The sequence below is a fragment of the Arvicanthis niloticus genome, chromosome 7 (assembly GCF_011762505.2).
Source record: "Arvicanthis niloticus isolate mArvNil1 chromosome 7, mArvNil1.pat.X, whole genome shotgun sequence".
In the NCBI taxonomy this organism is placed as follows: Eukaryota; Metazoa; Chordata; class Mammalia; order Rodentia; family Muridae; genus Arvicanthis; species Arvicanthis niloticus.
This window is the reverse complement of record NC_047664.1, coordinates 22058854-22080587: the sequence shown is the minus strand read 5'-3', so window position 1 is coordinate 22080587 and position 21734 is coordinate 22058854. Positions and strand designations below refer to the sequence as shown.

General features: G+C 42.6%; 1 protein-coding gene and 1 long non-coding RNA gene across 10 annotated transcripts in view; one reads left to right on the top strand and one right to left on the bottom strand.

Annotated features, from left to right (window-relative positions):
• Sertad2 (SERTA domain containing 2) overlaps positions 1 to 21734 on the top strand; it is a 102875-nt gene that overhangs the window by 60346 nt on the left and 20795 nt on the right. Inside the window, exon 1 of one of the 9 annotated variants that reach the window (XM_076938074.1) lies at positions 442 to 460. The exons of 6 other annotated variants lie outside the window; for them this stretch is intronic. The gene's annotated coding sequence lies outside the window, so the exon portion shown is untranslated. Of the gene's footprint in view, positions 1 to 441; positions 461 to 21079; positions 21404 to 21433; positions 21619 to 21734 lie in introns of those variants that run through there. 2 more of the 9 variants (XM_034508691.2, XM_076938079.1) reach the window with 2 other exon arrangements.
• On the bottom strand, positions 14829 to 21564 carry LOC143443045 (uncharacterized). Its single transcript, XR_013111738.1, has 4 exons — positions 21395 to 21564; positions 17318 to 17378; positions 16839 to 16917; positions 14829 to 15840 (listed from the first exon to the last, which is right to left on the bottom strand). It is a non-coding gene; the product is annotated as an uncharacterized LOC143443045 (long non-coding RNA).

Below are 21734 nucleotides of genomic sequence, written 5' to 3'. Positions count from 1 at the left end.
CTCCCCCATCCGTGCCTACTGCCTGTACCTAAACTTCCTGATTCCATGTGTCTGCGAGAGACCCAGGAAGGTATGCTTGTGGAAAAGATCATCACTTTCCCAGACCTTCCTCTGCATTTTTCTGTTGCCCACCTCTCTGGGAGTCCCCAAGCTGAGCTGTTATGACTAGTATGTAGTTGACTATTGCCTCTACCCACATATTACAGAAAAACCAACAAACGGTGCCTTAGACCTAAGATTCAATGGTCCGAAAATTGGCTGGTGTGAGGGTTGGAGAGAGGGACTTCATAAGGAGGAGGCAGAGGAAATGGGATGGACAGATGGTGGCTGGGATTATGTGCTTTGAAGTTGCAGAAGTGCATCGGACCCAAGAATGCTGGCCACCCTGGAGTGGAGAAGGGACAGGGAAGGACGCAGAAGAAAGTCAGCCTCTTAGACTTCTGGGCTCCAGAACTAAAGAGTAAGTTTGTGTCATAGGATCACAAGACCCTAAACTGAGACACATAGTTAGGTGACAGGTCATTGCAAGAATTGCTTCACATCAGACTTGGGGTAAAGGCAGTCATTGTATTGACTCATAAGGTCCTCCACAACCTGCCCCACTCCTCCTAGTCCCTCCTCACCATCTCCTCCTGTCCCCAAGGCCTGCTCGAATTGGCTCTTCTCTAACTCTTACACCTATGAGTTGCTCCGTCTTTTATCCCCACTTCCTGCAGGTTCTGACTCAAATGCCTCTGTTTAGCTTTATTCTGTTTTTCTCTTTTATGACCTAGGACATACAGCAGGCATTAAATACATGCAGAGATCTGATTAATTTAGTAGGACAGATTGTTAGAAATGAGATGCCTGTATTACAGATAAGAACATCCAAAATGGTTCTGGATACACATGACCAAATTCTGTTCTGCCTGAGGTCGAATCAATTCATATCCCATCAGTAACCCTGAGACAATCCTTGTCCACTTTATATTCACCAGTTGTAAACATTCCCAGGCCGCTTGCTTCATGGACATTCTGTGTCACTTAAGTTTGTATGACTTGTATTAGGTGAATTTGTATTTATTAGCTGCTGCCTTTGTCCATTCTTCTAGTGGCAGCCTGGTCTCAATGTTTTTCTGATGTAGTGCTGATGTTTTCCTAACTAATTTATAGAAGAATCAAAGTGGTCTTTGTTGTCTCTGTTGCAAATATTACTTCTACCTTGTAATTTTTTTCAGTTTTTCTTGTCATTTTTAATAAAATGTTTGATTTTTTTTAGCGTCATTTTATGTTTTCTCACTGGCTTATTTGGAAAGATCTTATCTAGTTATGAAATCCACTGTCTATCTGAAGTGTCCGTCAGCTTTTCTTATGTTTATGATTTTTATTTGGAAAGATCTTATCTAGTTATGAAATCAACTATCCATCTGCAATGTCCTTCAGCTTTTCTTATGTTTATGATTTTTAATGTTATTTAATCTGTTGTGTGTTGCTTGTTGTATAAACCAGAAGGGTGGTGTTCAGTTTCCTCCCATGCCCAAGGTGCACATGCCATCAATAACACCTTCTTGAAAATACTAAGCCTTTGTAGTTAGTAGGGCTGCTTCAAGTATTCAGTAAAGGTTCTTTTTTTTTTTTTTTTTTTTAATGCCAGAACTCAATTCTTAATTATTGTAGTTTTAAAATATGATTTGGACTTCTTTCCTTTGGAAAACAAAAAACTTTTAAGATGTGAAATAAGTGGCGCAATAGTTAAGAGCACCTGTTACTCTTGCAGAGGTCTTGGAGTCTATTCCCAATACTGTTATGCTGTCTCACGACCACTGGTAACTCCAGTTCTTGGGGATCTGATGCTTTATTTTGATCTCTGTGGTCATCAGACACAAATACAGGATGCACAGACATATATGAAGCCCAAAAACTCATATATATAAAATAAGAATAAATAAATCTTTAAAAAAAATCATTTAAAATTATTTTTGAAACAAATGTGATGGTGCACGACTTCAATCCCAGCACTCGAGGCAGAGGCAGAGAGGCAGAGAGGCAGAGAGGCAGAGAGGCAGAGAGGCAGAGAGGCAGAGAGGGGCAGAGAGGCAGAGAGGGGCAGAGAGGCAGAGAGGGGCAGAGAGGCAGAGAGGCAGAGGCAGAGAGGCAGAGAGGCAGAGGCAGAGAGGCAGAGGCAGAGGCAGGGAGCTGTCTATGAATTCAACATCAACAGGGTCTGCACAGTAAATTCCAGGCCTCTGTTGGTTTTAAATAAATTCTAAGATCATTCTGGGTCAGGTTTAGGAATAGTTATAGATTTATATCCTTCCCCTGGCCTTCTGTTGATTTCCTTAATCTTCTGCACCACCATTCCCTCCTGGAATTTAACCACATGTACATACCAGTATCCTGTGGGGTTTTTTGTTTTTTGATTTTTTTTTTTTGTCTTGTTTTGTTTTTTCACCTCCCTGTCTTTGTCAGGCTGCTCCATGTGCCTGTAGTGACCTTGATTAATGTCCTTGGATGACGGCCCTAAAATTGATCAGCACCTTGGTATCTACTTGCTCACTGTCCTGGTTTTGTGGCCTCTCCCTTGTGCTGCTTGTTAACTTGGGCACGTTTCAGTCACCATGTGACCTACTGTATCGCAGTGGATTAGTCTTTGCTGAGAGCTCTGCAGAGGCATCTCTTATGCATTTTGTCTTCTTTCTTTCCTTCCTTCCTTCCTTCCTTCCTTCCTTCCTTCCTTCCTTCCTTTCTTTTTTTTGGTGGTGCTGGGAGTTAAACCCAGGCCTCAGGCATGCTAGACAAGAGTTTGCCCACTGCTATTCCCTCAGCCTTTCCCTCCATTTTGTATGACTAGTATCGACCATGCTACCATCTGATAGCTTGTGATATGAATGCATCAGAGGAAAACACTTAAGACTAGAAATTTGAAAATAGATTGTCACGGTGACCAAGGTGCCTAGGGCTGTGGTGGGAGAGGTAGGGTGTGCTTGGAAACCAGCAGGAGAGAGCTCAGGTGAGTGTGAAGACGGGAAGACGATTCTCTGAAACCCCAATCTCTATCCCAGAAACCAAGTCAGTACGGTGGCTTAGCCGTCTGTGGGTCTTCAGAAGAGGCACAAATTTAAGGAGATATGACTAGGTCAGTTTTATTTATTTAACATTTCTTTATTTGGAAATGGGCAGGTGCATGGATGTCGTGGGGGGTGGGGAGGGGTCAGAGGACAACTTGAGAGATCCCAAGTTTTGAACTGAGTGGGTTAATGCCTTTGTACCTACCAAGTTATCTCACTGTCTTCTGGCCAATTTTAGATGTGCCATGAGTTGGACACGCCTTTAGATAACCAATGGAGATACACTGTATGAAAGGGAGTGTAAACAGGCACTTATACACACAGTTACTGTTCCAAGGAGCATTCTGTGGAGATTGGAACAGGATGCTATTAATAGTTATGGCAGGTTAACAAACATATTCCAGGAATGGCCCTGATTTGGACTAGGATGTAGGTATGGTTTGCCTAAGTTAAAAAAGAAAAAGAAAGAAGAAACCTAAAGGTCGGAGGAGATAAATCATGTCTTAGTCAGGGATTCTATTCCTACACAAAAACATCATGACCAAGATGCAAGTTGGGGAGGAAAGGGTTTATTCAGCTTACACTTCCACATTGCTGTTCATCACCAAAGGAAGTCAGGACTGGAACTCAAGCAGGTTAGGATGCAGGGGCTGATGCAAAGGCCATGGAGGGATGTTGCTTATTGGTTTGCTTTCTTACAGAATACAAGACTACCAGCCCAGGGATGGCACCACCCACAGTGAGCCCTCCCACCCTTGATCACTAATTGAGAAAATGCCTTACAGCTGGATCTCATGGAGGCATTTCCTCAGGGAGGCTCCTTTCTCTGTGGTAACTCCAGCTGTGTCAAGTTGACACACAAACTCATCCAGTACAAGTCATTAGTATATAGGTGCCCTGAGAGTGTGCATAGTTGCCTAGTGTGAGTTTTCCTTACATGTAGGTATCTAAACCAACCACCCCTGTTGCTTATCCCCACCCCCAGTACATACATCCCTCTAACTTCAGACTGTAGCCAGAGGAAGGTGTTTTTGTTTTGTTTTCATTCTGGGTGCCGGAGATAGTTCATGGCAGAGCATTTGTCCAGTATGTACACTGGTGGGATTGAGCTGCAGCCTGGAGGGAAACGTCTATTGCTGCAGGTTTCTGACAAGGCTGGGGGAGATGGAAACAGCAAAGTACGGGTGGGCAGAGCGGGGAGAGCAGGGAGACTACAGCTCAACAGAAGAGCTGGCAGGAGCTGGGTAGTGGCCACCGCTGTCATGGTGTTTACAAGACCAGTGCACTTGCTTTGGAGCAGGAGACGGAGTGAAGCTGTGAAGGGTAAAGACAGGAAGAACTCCTTATCCCCACCATGGTACAGCCTTCATGTGGGAGATGATTCCTCCTGTCTTAAGGGTAGAGCCCGCTGAGTCTGTGGTTTGTTGACTGCTAGAAGAGGGTGACACTGAGCATTCAAAGGATTTAAGAAATGGCAGCCTACAGTCAGCTTCCTGTCAGGAGGTAGTGCTTGGGTAGGTCACTGTTGATTCCAGTAGAAAAGGAAAGCACCGGCTAGGTTTGGTTGGCTTGAAGTATGAAGTTTTTCTTCTTTCTCTTCAGACTCAAGATGTGGACATCTTGAAAAGAATATTAATGTGTCTTCTGGTTGCATTACTTTGTTGAAATGTCAAGGATAAAATGCTGATGATCTATCAAACTAGATTTTTATGGGCTGATAAATGCTGCATCTTTATTAAGAGGGATAGAAACCCTTCAAGTGAGCACATTCCTTTAAAATTGTGTGTGTGTGTGTGTGTGTGTAAATGTATATGTGTGCGTGTTCATGCAGTGTCATATACATTGAATGGTAAATAAGGGTTTTATTGTTTGTTGGTTTTGAGACTCTTTCTCTGTATAGGTCTAGCTGGTCCTGAACTCATGATCCTCCTGCCTCAGCTTTCCAGGAACTAGGATCACAAGCCTGTCTTAGCTATGGTTTCTATTGTTGTAATAAAACATTGTGACCAAAAAGCAGGTTGGAAAGGAAAGGGTTTATTTGGCTACCACTCCCAGATCATAGTCCATCATTGGAGGAAGCCAGGACAGAATCCTGGAGGCAGGAGCTGATGCAGAGGCCATGGAGGGGTACTGCTTACTGACTTGCTCATCATGGCTTGTTTAGCCTGCTTTCTTACAGAACTAGAGACCACCAGCCCAGGGATGGCTCCACCCACAATGGGCTGCCCCCCCCCCCCCCCCCCCCCCCCCGTCAATCACTAATTAACACCCTACAGGCACGTGTGCCGCCTGATCTTAGGCTCTTAGGCATTTTCTCTATTGGGGTTCCCTCCTCTCAGATGATTCTAGCTGTGTCAAGTTGAGATAAAATTAGACAGCACAAAGTGTGTGCCATCATGCCTGCTGAAAAGCAAGTTTTTAAGCAAAAAGGAAAAAAAAAATTGAGAAATGTTTAAAACATCGCAACAACATTACAATAGAACGTTGCCTTGTTTTCTTTCTGGTCCTTCTGTCTCACAGAAATTTTTGTTAGTTCACTTCCTCAGAGGGGATAAAGCAAGGACACAAGCAAGAGAATGAGAAATGCTTCACGGCTCTGTGAGGCCTCAGCATGCTCTGAGGAGAGACCTCAGGCAGGCTGTGGGGCGAACAAAAGGCTGTTGTGAACTGTATGCAAGAGCTGGTGAGAGTTTGTATTCTGTGGGAGTTATTTCCTGTTGTTGACTAGAGTGCTTTATTTAGAACCACCTAGCTTCAGAATGCCTGCTAGCTTGCAGAGAAGTGTGTACTTAAAACGTAGGCTTGTTTCAAGACCATCTCTTTGAAAACAAGTCACACTCCACACACTCCACAACATGATGTGTACAGACGTCAAGATCAGGTATCAGCGTGCACAAAGGAGGAGCCAGGCTCTGCTAGTGCAGTTAGTGGCTATCTGAATATCTCTGGAAAAAAATCCTTGGTGTGTGAGGGTGGGGTGGGGGGCTAGCTTCCATTTAAAAACAACATATTGGATCTAGTGGCAGGTATCTGTAATCTCAGCCACTCTAGAGTCTGAGGCAGAAGGATAGCAAGTTTTAGGCCAGCCTGGACTACTTAGCAAGACTGTCTCCATACTAAAACCTAAAAGATAGTAGATGACAGAGGTACAACACAGCAGTAAGTGCTTGCTCCAACTCCAGAGCAACAAAATAAAATAAATAAGGAGATAAAAGAATAAATGTATGTGTTAAATAAATTCCTTGGGGTTTCGAGAATATTGCAAAATTGCCTTCATATTTTGAGAGAAAGCTTATGATCTTTCTGGCATGGTAGATGTTAGCTAGCAATCAAGAAATATGCCCAAGCACAGCTGTGAGCCCTGCCTGATACTCTTCTCCTTAGGAACTGCAGGTTGCTTTAACATTGCTGTTGAGTTTCACATTTATTCAAACTGATATTTATTATTTATTTATTTTTATTCAGTTTGAATAAATGTGAAGCTCACTATGCAACTCAGACCTTGAACTTGGCACCCTTATGTCTCTAATCAGGCACTCAGATTACAGACATGTGACACCATGCTTCCTGCTCAGCCCTTTGTTAAGAATATGTAGGGTAATACCTTAAAGTTAATGAGCGATGTAAATTTCTACAAAATGATGGGAGATAATGAATGTTTACTATGCATATGCCCAGTATTTGTTATTTTATTTCTGTATGTATGGGTGTTTGTGTGCATGTATGTCTGCACACATATGTGCCCGGTACCTTTGTTATTTTATTTCTGTATGTATGGGTGTTTGTGTGCATGTATGTCTGCACACACATGTGCCTGGTACCTTTGTTATTTTATTTCTGTATGTATGGGTGTTTGTGTGCATGTATGTCTGCACACACATGTGCCTGGTACCTTTGTTATTTTATTTCTGTATGTATGGGTGTTTGTGTGCATGTATGTCTGCACACATATGTGCCTGGTACCTTTGTTATTTTATTTCTGTATGTATGGGTGTTTGTGTGCATGTATGTCTGCACACACATGTGCCTGGTACCTTTGTTATTTTATTTCTGTATGTATGGGTGTTTGTGTGCATGTATGTCTGCACACATATGTGCCTGGTACCTTTGTTATTTTATTTCTGTATGTATGGGTGTTTGTGTGCATGTATGTCTGCACACACATGTGCCTGGTACCTTTGTTATTTTATTTCTGTATGTATGGGTGTTTGTGTGCATGTATGTCTGCACACACATGTGCCTGGTACCTTTGTTATTTTATTTCTGTATGTATGGGTGTTTGTGTGCATGTATGTCTGCACACACATGTGCCTGGTACCTTTGTTATTTTATTTCTGTATGTATGGGTGTTTGTGTGCATGTATGTCTGCACACACATGTGCCTGGTACCTTTGTTATTTTATTTCTGTATGTATGGGTGTTTGTGTGCATGTATGTCTGCACACACATGTGCCTGGTACCTTTGTTATTTTATTTCTGTATGTATGGGTGTTTGTGTGCATGTATGTCTGCACACACATGTGCCTGGTACCTTTGTTATTTTATTTCTGTATGTATGGGTGTTTGTGTGCATGTATGTCTGCACACACATGTGCCTGGTACCTTTGTTATTTTATTTCTGTATGTATGGGTGTTTGTGTGCATGTATGTCTGCACACACATGTGCCTGGTACCTTTGTTATTTTATTTCTGTATGTATGGGTGTTTGTGTGCATGTATGTCTGCACACACATGTGCCTGGTACCTTTGTTATTTTATTTCTGTATGTATGGGTGTTTGTGTGCATGTATGTCTGCACACACATGTGCCTGGTACCTTTGTTATTTTATTTCTGTATGTATGGGTGTTTGTGTGCATGTATGTCTGCACACACATGTGCCTGGTACCTTTGTTATTTTATTTCTGTATGTATGGGTGTTTGTGTGCATGTATGTCTGCACACACATGTGCCTGGTACCTTTGTTATTTTATTTCTGTATGTATGGGTGTTTGTGTGCATGTATGTCTGCACACACATGTGCCTGGTACCTTTGTTATTTTATTTCTGTATGTATGGGTGTTTGTGTGCATGTATGTCTGCACACACATGTGCCTGGTACCTTTGTTATTTTATTTCTGTATGTATGGGTGTTTGTGTGCATGTATGTCTGCACACACATGTGCCTGGTACCTTTGTTATTTTATTTCTGTATGTATGGGTGTTTGTGTGCATGTATGTCTGCACACACATGTGCCTGGTACCTTTGTTATTTTATTTCTGTATGTATGGGTGTTTGTGTGCATGTATGTCTGCACACACATGTGCCTGGTACCTTTGTTATTTTATTTCTGTATGTATGGGTGTTTGTGTGCATGTATGTCTGCACACACATGTGCCTGGTACCTTTGTTATTTTATTTCTGTATGTATGGGTGTTTGTGTGCATGTATGTCTGCACACACATGTGCCTGGTACCTTTGTTATTTTATTTCTGTATGTATGGGTGTTTGTGTGCATGTATGTCTGCACACACATGTGCCTGGTACCTTTGTTATTTTATTTCTGTATGTATGGGTGTTTGTGTGCATGTATGTCTGCACACACATGTGCCTGGTACCTTTGTTATTTTATTTCTGTATGTATGGGTGTTTGTGTGCATGTATGTCTGCACACACATGTGCCTGGTACCTTTGTTATTTTATTTCTGTATGTATGGGTGTTTGTGTGCATGTATGTCTGCACACACATGTGCCTGGTACCTTTGTTATTTTATTTCTGTATGTATGGGTGTTTGTGTGCATGTATGTCTGCACACACATGTGCCTGGTACCTTTGTTATTTTATTTCTGTATGTATGGGTGTTTGTGTGCATGTATGTCTGCACACACATGTGCCTGGTACCTTTGTTATTTTATTTCTGTATGTATGGGTGTTTGTGTGCATGTATGTCTGCACACACATGTGCCTGGTACCTTTGTTATTTTATTTCTGTATGTATGGGTGTTTGTGTGCATGTATGTCTGCACACACATGTGCCTGGTACCTTTGTTATTTTATTTCTGTATGTATGGGTGTTTGTGTGCATGTATGTCTGCACACACATGTGCCTGGTACCTTTGTTATTTTATTTCTGTATGTATGGGTGTTTGTGTGCATGTATGTCTGCACACACATGTGCCTGGTACCTTTGTTATTTTATTTCTGTATGTATGGGTGTTTGTGTGCATGTATGTCTGCACACACATGTGCCTGGTACCTTTGTTATTTTATTTCTGTATGTATGGGTGTTTGTGTGCATGTATGTCTGCACACACATGTGCCTGGTACCTTTGTTATTTTATTTCTGTATGTATGGGTGTTTGTGTGCATGTATGTCTGCACACACATGTGCCTGGTACCTTTGTTATTTTATTTCTGTATGTATGGGTGTTTGTGTGCATGTATGTCTGCACACACATGTGCCTGGTACCTTTGTTATTTTATTTCTGTATGTATGGGTGTTTGTGTGCATGTATGTCTGCACACACATGTGCCTGGTACCTTTGTTATTTTATTTCTGTATGTATGGGTGTTTGTGTGCATGTATGTCTGCACACACATGTGCCTGGTACCTTTGTTATTTTATTTCTGTATGTATGGGTGTTTGTGTGCATGTATGTCTGCACACACATGTGCCTGGTACCTTTGTTATTTTATTTCTGTATGTATGGGTGTTTGTGTGCATGTATGTCTGCACACACATGTGCCTGGTACCTTTGTTATTTTATTTCTGTATGTATGGGTGTTTGTGTGCATGTATGTCTGCACACACATGTGCCTGGTACCTTTGTTATTTTATTTCTGTATGTATGGGTGTTTGTGTGCATGTATGTCTGCACACACATGTGCCTGGTACCTTTGTTATTTTATTTCTGTATGTATGGGTGTTTGTGTGCATGTATGTCTGCACACACATGTGCCTGGTACCTTTGTTATTTTATTTCTGTATGTATGGGTGTTTGTGTGCATGTATGTCTGCACACATATGTGCCTGGTACCTTTGTTATTTTATTTCTGTATGTATGGGTGTTTGTGTGCATGTATGTCTGCACACATATGTGCCTGGTACCTTTGTTATTTTATTTCTGTATGTATGGGTGTTTGTGTGCATGTATGTCTGCACACATATGTGCCTGGTACCTTTGTTATTTTATTTCTGTATGTATGGGTGTTTGTGTGCATGTATGTCTGCACACATATGTGCCTGGTACCTTTGGAAGTCAGAAGAGCGCATCAGATCCCCTGGAACTGGAGTTAAAAGATAATTGTGAGCTATCACATGGATGCTGGGGACTGAACCTGGTTCTTTCATGACAGCAACAAGTGCTTTTAATCTCAAAGCTTCTGTCTGGCCCCATGTCCAGGTTTTATTTTTAACAAACATTGGAAACTGTAGATAAAAATCTCCTTGTAAGTTCTGTATCATGAAATTCATAAAGAAAAAAAGAGAAGAAATGTATTTTTTACCTATTAATTTTGAAACAATGAATTTTTAAATTGTAACACACTTATTTGGTTTTGATATTTTTAAAAGAAATCAAACTCTCTAGACTCTGTGTCTTTCCTCAGCTCCATCCTCCTCCTCTCCTTAACAGTGGACGCTGTTTTCATAAACTTTATCATCTCTCCTTGTATGGTTCCCATATGTGTACTTGTAAAACAGTTTATAACATGCTTTGGCATGCTTTGTTTTGAGGCAGGGTCTCACTGTATCTCTAGCTGGCCTAGAACTCACTATGTGTACCAGGCTAGCCTTGAACTCACAGAGACCCACCTACCTCTACATCCCCAGTGCTAGGGAGTGCTAAAGGCATGTGCCACCACTCTGGCTTGCTCTATAGCATTTTATACATGTTGTGTTACATGGTTGTATTTTATAACCTGCCTTACTGTCTTGAGCTATTTTTTGAGAATATGCAATGTTAGTTCTTTGAAAGCGTAGTTTTCAGGAGCATTGATTTGTCCTCATCTTGAGGAACCTTGATGCTGTTTCCAGCATTCGCCATTCTAAGTAGTGTACTGATTTTTGTTTGTTTGTTTGTTTTTGTTTTTGTTAATTATGTGGCTTTATAGTGATAAAAACAAGTTTCTCTAGACTCTGGACATAGCCCTTCTATCAAGAATTCTTCAAGAGAATCAATCCCCAGTGCCATACGGAGTCCATTATAGTCTTGTCCTGTAGTTAAATATTTGCCAGAACATCACTGGCTTATACCATCCTCTAGAGACCCGAGGGTATGCTTTCTAAATCATTTTCTGTAAGACTTATTTCCCTGTTGAACACTAGCCTCAAACTCAGAGATGCTCCTGCCTCTGCTTTCTGAGTGCTGGGATTAAGGGAGTATGCCACCACGCCTGGCTCCTCTACCTGTTTTGAGATAAATTCTCACTCCAAACCTGAAGCTTAGTTTTGTCTAGACTAGCTGGCCGGAGATCTAGGGACCCACATATCTAGAGGTGTCTCAGAGCTGGAGCTATGGAAAGACAGAGGGACACATCCCAGACTTTCTTGGGGAGCTGATATGGGGAGCTATGCTTTACCCTCTGAGCTGTCTCCTCAGATCCAAGATTCTTTTTCTATCGTAATCATTTATCAGAATACATTTTTGGGTTTTTTTTGGGGGGGGGGTTGTTTGTTTTGTTTTTACAAAATTTAAAGTTATGGCATATAATTTTATAATTTGCTTTTTCATTTTACTGGACTTTTTCACCTGCTTATTAGGCATTTTATTTCCTGTTTTATTCATTTTTCTATAGTGTATGGGTGTGATGGTTTGTATATGCTTGGTCCAGGGAGTGGCACTATTAGAAGGTGTGGCCTTGTTGGAGTAGGTGTGCCACTGTGGGTGTGGACTTTAAGACCCTTACTCTAGCTGCCTGGAAGTCATTCTTCCACTAGCAGCCTTCAGATGAAGATGTAGAACTCTCAGCTCCACCAGCACCATGTCTGCCTGGATGCTGCCATGCTACAGCCTTGAAGATACTGGTCTGAACTTCAGAACCTGTAAGCCAGCCCCAATTAACTGATGTTTTTATAAGATTTGCCTTGGTTTCATAGTGTTTGTTCACAGCAGTAAAACCCTAACTAAGGTAGTGGGAGTATTTGTTTGTTTTTATGTTTGTAAAAGCTAAGTCAAAGCAGAGAATGGTAGTGCATGCCTTTAATCCTAGCACTCAAGTGGCAGAGGCAGGTGGATTTCTGTGAGTTCAAGGCCAGCCTTGTCTACTGAGGGAGTCCCAGGACAGTCCCAGTTATAGGGCTATGTAAAGAGACCCTGTCACAAATAAAACAAAACTGAGTAACAACAACAAACAAACAGAAAGCTAAATCAAGAATTCCTTACGGATTCTTTGGTCCAGTGTGTGGACCTCACATATTATTTGATAATCCTCACCTTGCCTTTAATTTAAGAGTTATTTTGTTTAACAGATACTTAGCTTTCTTTCTTTTTTTTTTTTTTTTTTTTTTTTTTTTTTTTTTTTTTTTTGGTTTTTCGAGACAGGGTTTCTCCGTGTAGCCCTGGCTGTCCTGGAACTCACTCTGTAGACCAGGCTGGCCTCGAACTCAGAAATCCACCTGCCTCTGCCTCCCAAGTGCTGGGATTAGAGGCGTGCGCCACCACCGCCCGGCAGCTTTCAATGTGACCAAAGTTATTGTTTAATCTGTAGTTTGTGCTTTGACTATCTTTTTTTTTTTTTTTTTGGAGTTGTACATAAATGAGTCATCCAAGGAGACATTAATGAAGGGACAGTTGGGACTGTCCAGTGACAACAGGAAGCAGTCACTGACCGTGTATCCAAAGTGGAAGCAGGGAGGAAACGGTGTTGTTTGGGTAAAGCCCCCAGAAAACACAATAGGAATTGATAGCCTGATGGACAGCCACACAGAAGAGTTTGTGGTTATGGCAATTCCAAATATAAAAAAATTATAAACTAAAGGCTTTCAATTTCAAGCAAAGGACTAGGATTACATTTAGTTTTGTTTTATTGTATTGTATTTTGAGACAGGGTCTCATGTAGCTTGAATTCATAGCTTAAGATTGCTTGAACTTCTGATGCTATTTCTGCCTCTGGAGTGCTAGGATTATAAGTGTGTGCTGCCAAGGCCAGATATTGGAAAATTTTGAAATGGCCTCCTTCATTCTGGCACTAGATTTGTTTGTTTGTTTGTTTGTTTTTGGTTTGGGGTTTTTGTTTTTTGTTTTTTGTTTTTTGTTTCGAGACGGGTTTCTCTGTGTAGCCCTGGCTGTCCTGGAACTCACTCTGTGGATCAGACTGGCCTCAAACTCAGAAATCCGCCTGCCTCTACTTCCAAGTGCTGGGATTAAAGGAGTGCACCACCACTGCCCGGCTGTTTGTTTTTGAGACAGGGTTTTTCAGTGTGACAGACCTGGCTGTCCTGGATTCACTTTGTAGACCAGGCTGGCCTCGAACTCACAGACATCCATCTCTGGCAGTAGACTGTTTTATTGTTATTGTTTGTTTTATTTTTCTTGTGGTGGTTATTTTTGAGACAGGTTTTCTCTGTAGCTTTGACCAGCCTAAATGTTTACCATGAAGACAGGCTGACTGGTCTCAAACCCATGGATATACTCCTACTGCCCCTTCTGCCTAGTGGTGGGACAAAGAATGCTGAGGTTAATGTGTGTGTGCTGGCTGAAGGCTTGTGCCGCCATCCCCACCTACCAGTTTTTAAACAATTCTACATCCAATACTAAGAAAAGGTAATATCGAGCTGGGGATGTAGCTTCGTGGCTGGCAGCGTACCTAGTCAGCATACATGAGACCCTAGGTTCCGTCCGCAGCGAGGCATAGCAATGGGAAGGGACCTATATTCCTGCACATGTGTTTTCCACAGACATGTCCATTAAAGTCTTGAATTTTCAACTTCTCAAAGTAGAAATGTTATAGCCATGGTTTAAAACAATTGTTTGAATATATCATCTTATAAACATCATCCTGTTCTTGCTCAAAGGGTCTCTTTATTCACAAGTATTTTTCCATTTGTTTGTTGTTGAGATGCAGGGTCTTTCCGTGTTGCCCAGGCTGCCTTACATCCTGGGCTAAGGAGTCCGCCTACATTATGTTACGTTTCCTTGTGGCTAAGACCACAGGTGTGTCCTCCCACATCCAGTTTTCACAGATGCTTACAAGATGATTCTAGACAGTTACTACAGTAGATATACAAATATGATAGAAAATATAATTTAGTCTTGCTATAAATATAAATATATTTGATTTTTGGAACACGAGAGACATCTGGCATTAAAGCAATGCTTTGACAAAAATCTTTTTTCTATCATTTAGGCAAGTTTTCTTTGCAATTAACATTGATTGTTGTTGTTGTTGCTGCTGTTGGACAGGGTCTCATTGTAGCTTTGGCTATCCTGGAACTCACTATGTAGCTCAGGCTGGCCTAAAATTGATTGCTAATTTTTATAGCATGTTTGGTTACTGGAATTTAATTGTTTTGAGGTTTATTTATTTTCATTTTATGTGGATGAGTGTTTTGTCTACATGTATGTCTGTGCACCATGTGCATGCCTGGTGCTCTCCTGAGGTCAAAAGACAGCATGGGATCTCCTGGACTGAAGCTACCGATGATTGTGAACTGCCCACCATGTGAATGCTAAGAATTGAACCCAGGTACTCCTGAGGAGCAGCCAGTGTTGTTAACCACTGAGCTGCCTCTCCAGCCCCTGAAGGCTGTATTTGTATATATGACTTAATTGGCACTTTCTTAGAGTAAGCAGAACAGACAAGTCTTCATAAGGAAGTAAGCAGTAGATTGGCATTTACTGGTAAGGTCATTTCCCGAATAGGAAGTCTACATGCGTTAACTTTCAAAGTATACTGTCTAAGTGCCAGGTAGTTCTTTTAACTAGGTTCAACTTGAATTATAGAGCACAGAGATGCTAAAAAGTAGTCATAAATACAATATTATATTACAATGGTGATCTGTGGTTACAATAGTTCAAAAGCACTGAGTATTTAAGCTTACACACACACACACACACAAACCTGCACGCACACACAAATACATATACACGCACACACATTCACACACACAGTGGGAACATAACAAGAAATAGTCTGTAGTTCTTTATTTGGGAGGCTGAAGCAGCAGAATACATGAGCCCATAAGTTTAAAACTAGGCTATGTAAAATATTACAGCCCATCTGTTAATAAGTTTATATTTATAAGGGATTAACCCTATGGTTTCTCCACTCCTTCCTCCAATACTCATGAAGTACACTTAATGACTGCTTCCTATGCCACATGCTGTCCTGGAGGCCAGTGCTGGGTGACAGACAGAAAGGGTCGTTTATGAGCAGACTGGAGATTAGTGAAGGGCTAGTGGGTGGGCTGATACGATTTCTTTTTGTTCTGTGGTTTGGGGTTGTTTATTCTGTGGGTTAAAATAAGGCCAAGGACAGACAGGGTTGGAGTTTTTGGTAAAAGAAAGAACTGTTTTTTATCTATATCCTAGTCTATGGTTGGGTCTCAGTGACACCCAATTCTTGCATGCATTGTTCCCCCGTCTGTCCCCACACCCTAACTCTGGCTCTCCTTTCTGAGGAAAAAGCACTTTCTTTTCAAGGTGTCTTCTGGCTCCCAGAGATTTTCAGCGAAGGGTAGGTTGTACAGTCTTGAGGTCATCTTTGTCCCTGGGTATCAGCTTGTTGAAGAGTTCAGTGTCAGCCCCTCCTCAGTTCCTTTCCTCCTTGTGGAGACATGGAGAGCCTCCTGCCCTGTGTGTGGCCCAGCAGAGCACTATGGAAACAAGCAAGCAGGTCCATGTGAGAAACCTTGGGAAATGCCCTGCTTTTCTCTAGACTTTGAAACCAAAAGATGGCTTTAGTGATTATCTAGACATGAAAAGGTTTGAGGAACACGTCTTATCAAAGAGAACACATTATTACCATTTAAATTTCTTCTTCTTTTTTTTTTTTTTTTTTTTTTTTTTTTTTTTTTTGTTTTGTTTTGTTTTGGTTTGGTTTTTTTGAGACAGGGTTTTTCTGTGTAGCCCTGGCTGTCCTGCAACTCACTCTGTAGACCAGGCTGGCCTCAAACTCAGAAACCTACCTGCTTCTGCCTCCCAAGTGCTGGGATTAAAAGCGTGTGCCACCACTGCCCGGCTTAAACTTCTACTTCCATTTAGAATTGTGTGAAGGTGGATTTGTTTTATATTCTTATAGTCAAGCTGAGAGACTTACAAAGCATTATGTCTTATTTTCAGCCCTAAAATTCTTCCACAAGCATAACGAGAGTGAAAGTTCCCTTTCAGAGACTCCTAGATCCTAGAAAGGGCTCCAGAAGCCAGAGTCCAAAGTACTATTTTTGCCAGGTACAGAAGGAAGGTCAGCAATGCCAAGGGTCTAATACTGCCTCCAAGTGCCGGGGCTGAGGAGCTAGGCTCAGAATCCTCTAACATAATAACCCAGTGCTGCTTCAATAGAACCCATGCTGATCTGAGATCTGTGACACAACAGATTAGGACTCAAAAGTCACAGCTAGCTAGCTAGACAGCTCAGTGGGTAGGTTGGGCAAGCCTAGGATATCTGAGTTTGATCCCTGGATCCCATAGAGAATAACTTCTGGAAAACAGATTTCCAGAAGTTATTCTTTGACCTCCACATGTGGGCCATGGCACACACACACAGACACACACACACAGACACACACACACAAACTTTTAATTCATGAATTAATCATAGCTCAGTAATAGAGTTGTAAATCTTTGAATTTTTTGTAAAGAATCTTCATCTCACCTGGAGGCCCTTCTGACATTAGTTGGCAGTCTGTGGAATCCAGATGTTCTGGGTGTGTAAGAAATGGAATCCAGATGTTCTGGGTGTGTAAGAAGAGTATTCTTGCTAAGGATTAGGTGGTTTATAGACCACCACCACCACCACCACCACCACCACCACCCCCCCGTGACATAGAACCAGTGTGTGGAGAATGGCAGGTAGTGCTATATTGAGAAATGGGAAAGTTTGGGGTTCTTTTTTTTCCCTCAAATGTTGTTTTAAAGATTGTGTTCTATGGTAAGATTTAGACACTGTCAAATTTTTAGAAAAAGAAAAGGCCTAATATCTTTTTAAAAAAAGAAGAGGAAGAAGAAGAAGAAGAGGAAGAAGAAAAAGAGGAGGAGAAAGAGGAGGAGGAGGAAGAGGTATTTATGAACCATAACTGGTAGCGTTTGAGCTCAGCTTATACCAATGTAATAACTTTCAGAAGAAGATCCTACCTTAGGGCTGTAGCTCTCTGCTTGGGTGACTTGAGACTGGAAGGAGGAGCAGGAGAAAGGCCTAAGTAGAGAGCAGGACACAGTTTGCAGGAGTACATTAGTTTATTTGGTCATTGGGCACGAGGAAAGCTTTCATCTCTTAACACTGTATTAACACTGTATATCTACTGGCCTTCACATCCATAGGAGTCCCTGCTGGCCACAGAAGGGATGTGAATTCCAGAAGTTGATTTTTAAAAATCTATCCCTTTTTCTGGTATTATGGTAAGTCTACAGCTGATAGCTCATATTTTCCATGAAAAGACTGTCTAGCCCAGTTTTTTCTATACAGTGGCCCAAAACTAAAACATTTGTCTTTTTTGACTTTAAAACCAAGACTAAGACTGTTGATAGATAGATGATTGCTAATACTTCAGCTTCAAATCTCAACTAGAATTAAGTTGAAAGAAGAGTTGAGGGAAGTTTTTGAAGCCTGTCTTTGTTTTCAGACTGTGGGATAGCTCAGTAGTTGAGTCCTACACCCTGGGTCCTGTCCCCGCTACACACAAAACATCATACATAGATACAAATAAATAAATAATCTTCGTTTCATGGTTCATATATCTGACTTGTCTCTTGTTTCTCTAGCCAGGCTAATTAAGTGCTAAAAGCACTCTTCAGTTAGTACATGACTATACTAATCTGTATGACATAAGGTCATACAAAGCATTTCAAAGGAGAAGCAGGGGCTATATAAACTGGTATCCAGGACTCAGCCATGAGAGGAGACCTCTCCGGATGAGCTTATGATTTCAGAATTTCTGTGCTGAAGAAAAGGAATGCTTTTCTTCTCCCTAAACTGATGTGTCCCTGATAGTTAAATTTCACCTACTAACTTGTGATGGAGAAATTCTGAATTCTTGATTAAGCCCCAAGATTAAGATTATTTTAAATGGACTTTTAAAATGTATAAACATTTGTGTGTGTGTCTGCGGTGTGTGTGTGTCTGTGGTGTGTGTGTGTGGGTGGGTGTGCGCGTGTGTACAGGTACAGGTTCACTTAGCATTTCATGATCATTCTGTATAAGTAACTAATATTTTTCTCTAAAAATAAAAAAAAAAAAATTCAGGCCCAACATGGTTGTGTATACCTTTATTCCCAAGCAGGAACAGGGGCAGGGGCAGGCAGACCTCTTGGAGTTTGAGGCCAACTTGGTCTACATAGTTCCAGGACAGATGGAGCTATGTAGAGAGAGCCTGTCTCAAAGTTAAAAAAACAAAACAAAACCCTTCAGTCATTGAGTATACTTTAAAAGTTCATGGAAGGTGTCCTGAAGAGATGGTACAGCAGTTAAGAGTGCTTGTTGCTCTTGTAGAGGACCCCAGATTGGTTCCAACCACCACTTCTGCTCACAGTTTTCTGTAACTCTAGTTCCAGAGGATCCAGAATCCTTTTCTGGCCTCCATAGGACCAGGGCATGCATGTGGTTCACAGATACACTCTTACTCGAAAGTTTTTTGGTTTTGTTTTTAAGTACAGAGAGATCTTCTTTTATCTTTGAACGTCTCAGATTAGGCAGGATTAGCTAGATAGCTGTGCTGACCTACATAGAACCCAGACTAGCAAGAAGGAGCACGGAGACAGAAGTACCTGATGTTGGACCACACTGGCAACTGTTGAAGCTGCCACTTCACACTTTAACTAATTGGGCAGATATACCAGATTCTAGAAGTTAGTTAAGTGAAATTGTAACTCATTTACTGATAAGCTACCAAGCCTTCAAAAATAAAACTGTCTCACGCCAGAAGCAACCTTCAGCTGCTTTCCTCAGAATTCAAACTTTTAGTTAAGCACACACAGAACACAGACTTGAGACAACATGTGTTTGTTCTGTGGACACACTAAAATGTCCCTTCCATTGGCCTTTCTTTTGTGCAGGAACACTGTATTTGGGAAGCATCATAAAATCCTGTGTCTTTTTGCTAACTTCAATGAATAACAGTTTCAATTCATGTTAAATTCAACAGAAGTAAATACCTCTGGCCTCCCACAAAGACATCCCAGGAAGATTATTGTAGCTTCTATTTCAATGGTGGTTTATTAAAGTGAGCACTCAAAGTCTAAGTGAGTGGGTGGTTAGGGAGCCGTGAGAAGTTGGTATTGTCTCCAAATGCAGAACTCTAGAAATGAAAACTACCTTGGCTCTCCAGCAAAATGTATGAAAGTTTATGCCACTGAGCAAGACCTCATAGGGCCATGAGTGTACTTTATGCAGTGCCATTTTAAATGCTATTGTAATGACTTGCCAAAGAGATATACAATTAGCTGACATTGGTTATACCTCATGAAATATCTGTATGTGATTTTGATAATGCCAAGGATTTGCTAAAAACAAACAGCAACAACAAAAAAACCCTTTTTACTTCCCTAAGTGATAAAACCTGACATTGTCTCCTTTACCATGTAGCACACATTATAATAATAGTTATTATAATTATTAGAGACATGTTCTCACAATTTAGTTCTGGCTGGCCTACAACTGTCTATATAGACCAGACTGACCTTGAATTAAGAGAGATCTGCCTGTCTCTGCCTACCTAGTGTAGGTGGTCTTACAACTGATGCTGGCTCATGTTTTAATTTTGATAAGATCATCAACTCGATTGATAACAAATCATTACAGAACAGTTTGATTTGGACTAAATTTGTCTTGATGTTTAAGACCTTCATGTTAGGTCTTAAAGCTTTACTATCCTTAAGTACAACCAGTGTAGTGGACCATTAAATAGCAAAAAAGTCTGAAGAGAAATTATTGGAGTGGCAGCCAAAAATTTAAGGTACCTGAATTTCTTTTGTAATATCTTTATGTAGAATGTACATGCCATTTAAAAAGTAATCATAAATGTTCCAGTTGAGCTCTCCCTGACCTCTTAGTACTCTTAAATCCAAACCACTTAGACACATGTACTGCTAATACTAAGGACAATATAAAGCCTCCTGCTAAGTTTGAGTACTTAAAAACATAGGTTTTTGTTGTTGTTGTTGTTTGGCTTTTTTTAAGGGGAAAGATAAGGCTATCAACTTGTGGGCAGAGGACTATGCCTCTGGTTCCCTGTGTTCTCCAAGCCTGGTCTCCCTCTGGTTGGCTGTTAGGTCTCCATACAGGATGCAACTCTGGTCTGTCCGGCTCCAAAGGTACTATTTGGTGACCCATTTCAACTGTCGAACTTCTGTTGCCAGCTCCAGATGGAACTCTTGACCCCTCCCCCCATTCTGATATCTCCGAGGGCCATTGGTGGACCCTACCCTCCCGCCAACCGGCCCAAGTGGCCAAATAGCTCGGATGCCTGTCATATTTGTGGTCGCGCTCCTCTGCGGACCGTGCCTGCACTGCCGCCTTTGTCATCACCCGCTCTGTCATCTGCCTGTTTTCCAGAGTGTGGGGGTTAGTAGTGGTAGTAGTGGCCGTCCGGCTTGAGCGCCCCCATTTCTACATCTCCTATTTTAGCCTTCAGTCCACAGAACAGGCTGCAGAAGCTTGATGCCTGCCCTCCTGCTTCCTGAGCGTTCACCCTGAGGGAATCTGCATTTATGGCACCTGGGCGGGGCCAGGGCGGGGCCTGCGAAGCTGAGGCGGGTGTGGACTGGCTAGGGGCGGAGCCTGAGGGGACCTGGACCTGAGGAGTAGGGGTGGGCGGGCCTTGCGGTGGGCGGGATCAGGGTGGGGCCTATACTGCAGGGGCAGGGCTGGTAGGGCGGGGCCCAGCCAGGCAGGGGGTGGGGCCTACGGGGCCTGGCCAGAGCTCGCCGGAGGCTCGCAGGCGGACGTCACTCCCTCACGGCGAGTGCTGGAGCACGAGCCGTACCTCTCTCGACCGGGCGTCCCCTCCACCCGCCTCCTGCTTCCTCCCGGCTGCCCGCCGCCTCCTCCACCATTGTATAATGTTCCCGACGCGCAAGCAGAGGACGCCGGAGTCGTAGCTCCGGCCTCGCCGAGCTCCCTGCTCCCCTCGGCCCCGCGGTGGGGTGCCCCGCATGGAGCGGGCATAGCTTGAGGGGTGGGCGGAAACCCCTCCGATGCGTTAGCTCCGGGCAGACCTGCCTGTGGTGAGTTCCCGGCCAAGCTGGAGGTTCCCCGGGGTTGAGCTCCGGCGGGCGGGGGGCGGTGCTGGGCTGGGCCAGGCGGGAGCCCAAGGCAGCGGAGGCCGGGCCGGGCCGGGCAGGTTGGGGAGTACCCGCCGGCTGCCTGGAGACCCCGACTGTCACGACCCGGGGCGGGAGCCGAGCGGCAGCCGTCGGGAGCTGTGGCCGTCACAGCTGGGGTGCGTGTGCTCGCTGTGGTGGTTGTGGTGCCGAGAACGTGCGAGACTTTTTTTTTTTTTTTTTTTTTTTTTTTTTTAGATTCGGGTTGCTGGCAGGGAGGCTGCTTCACTTTTGA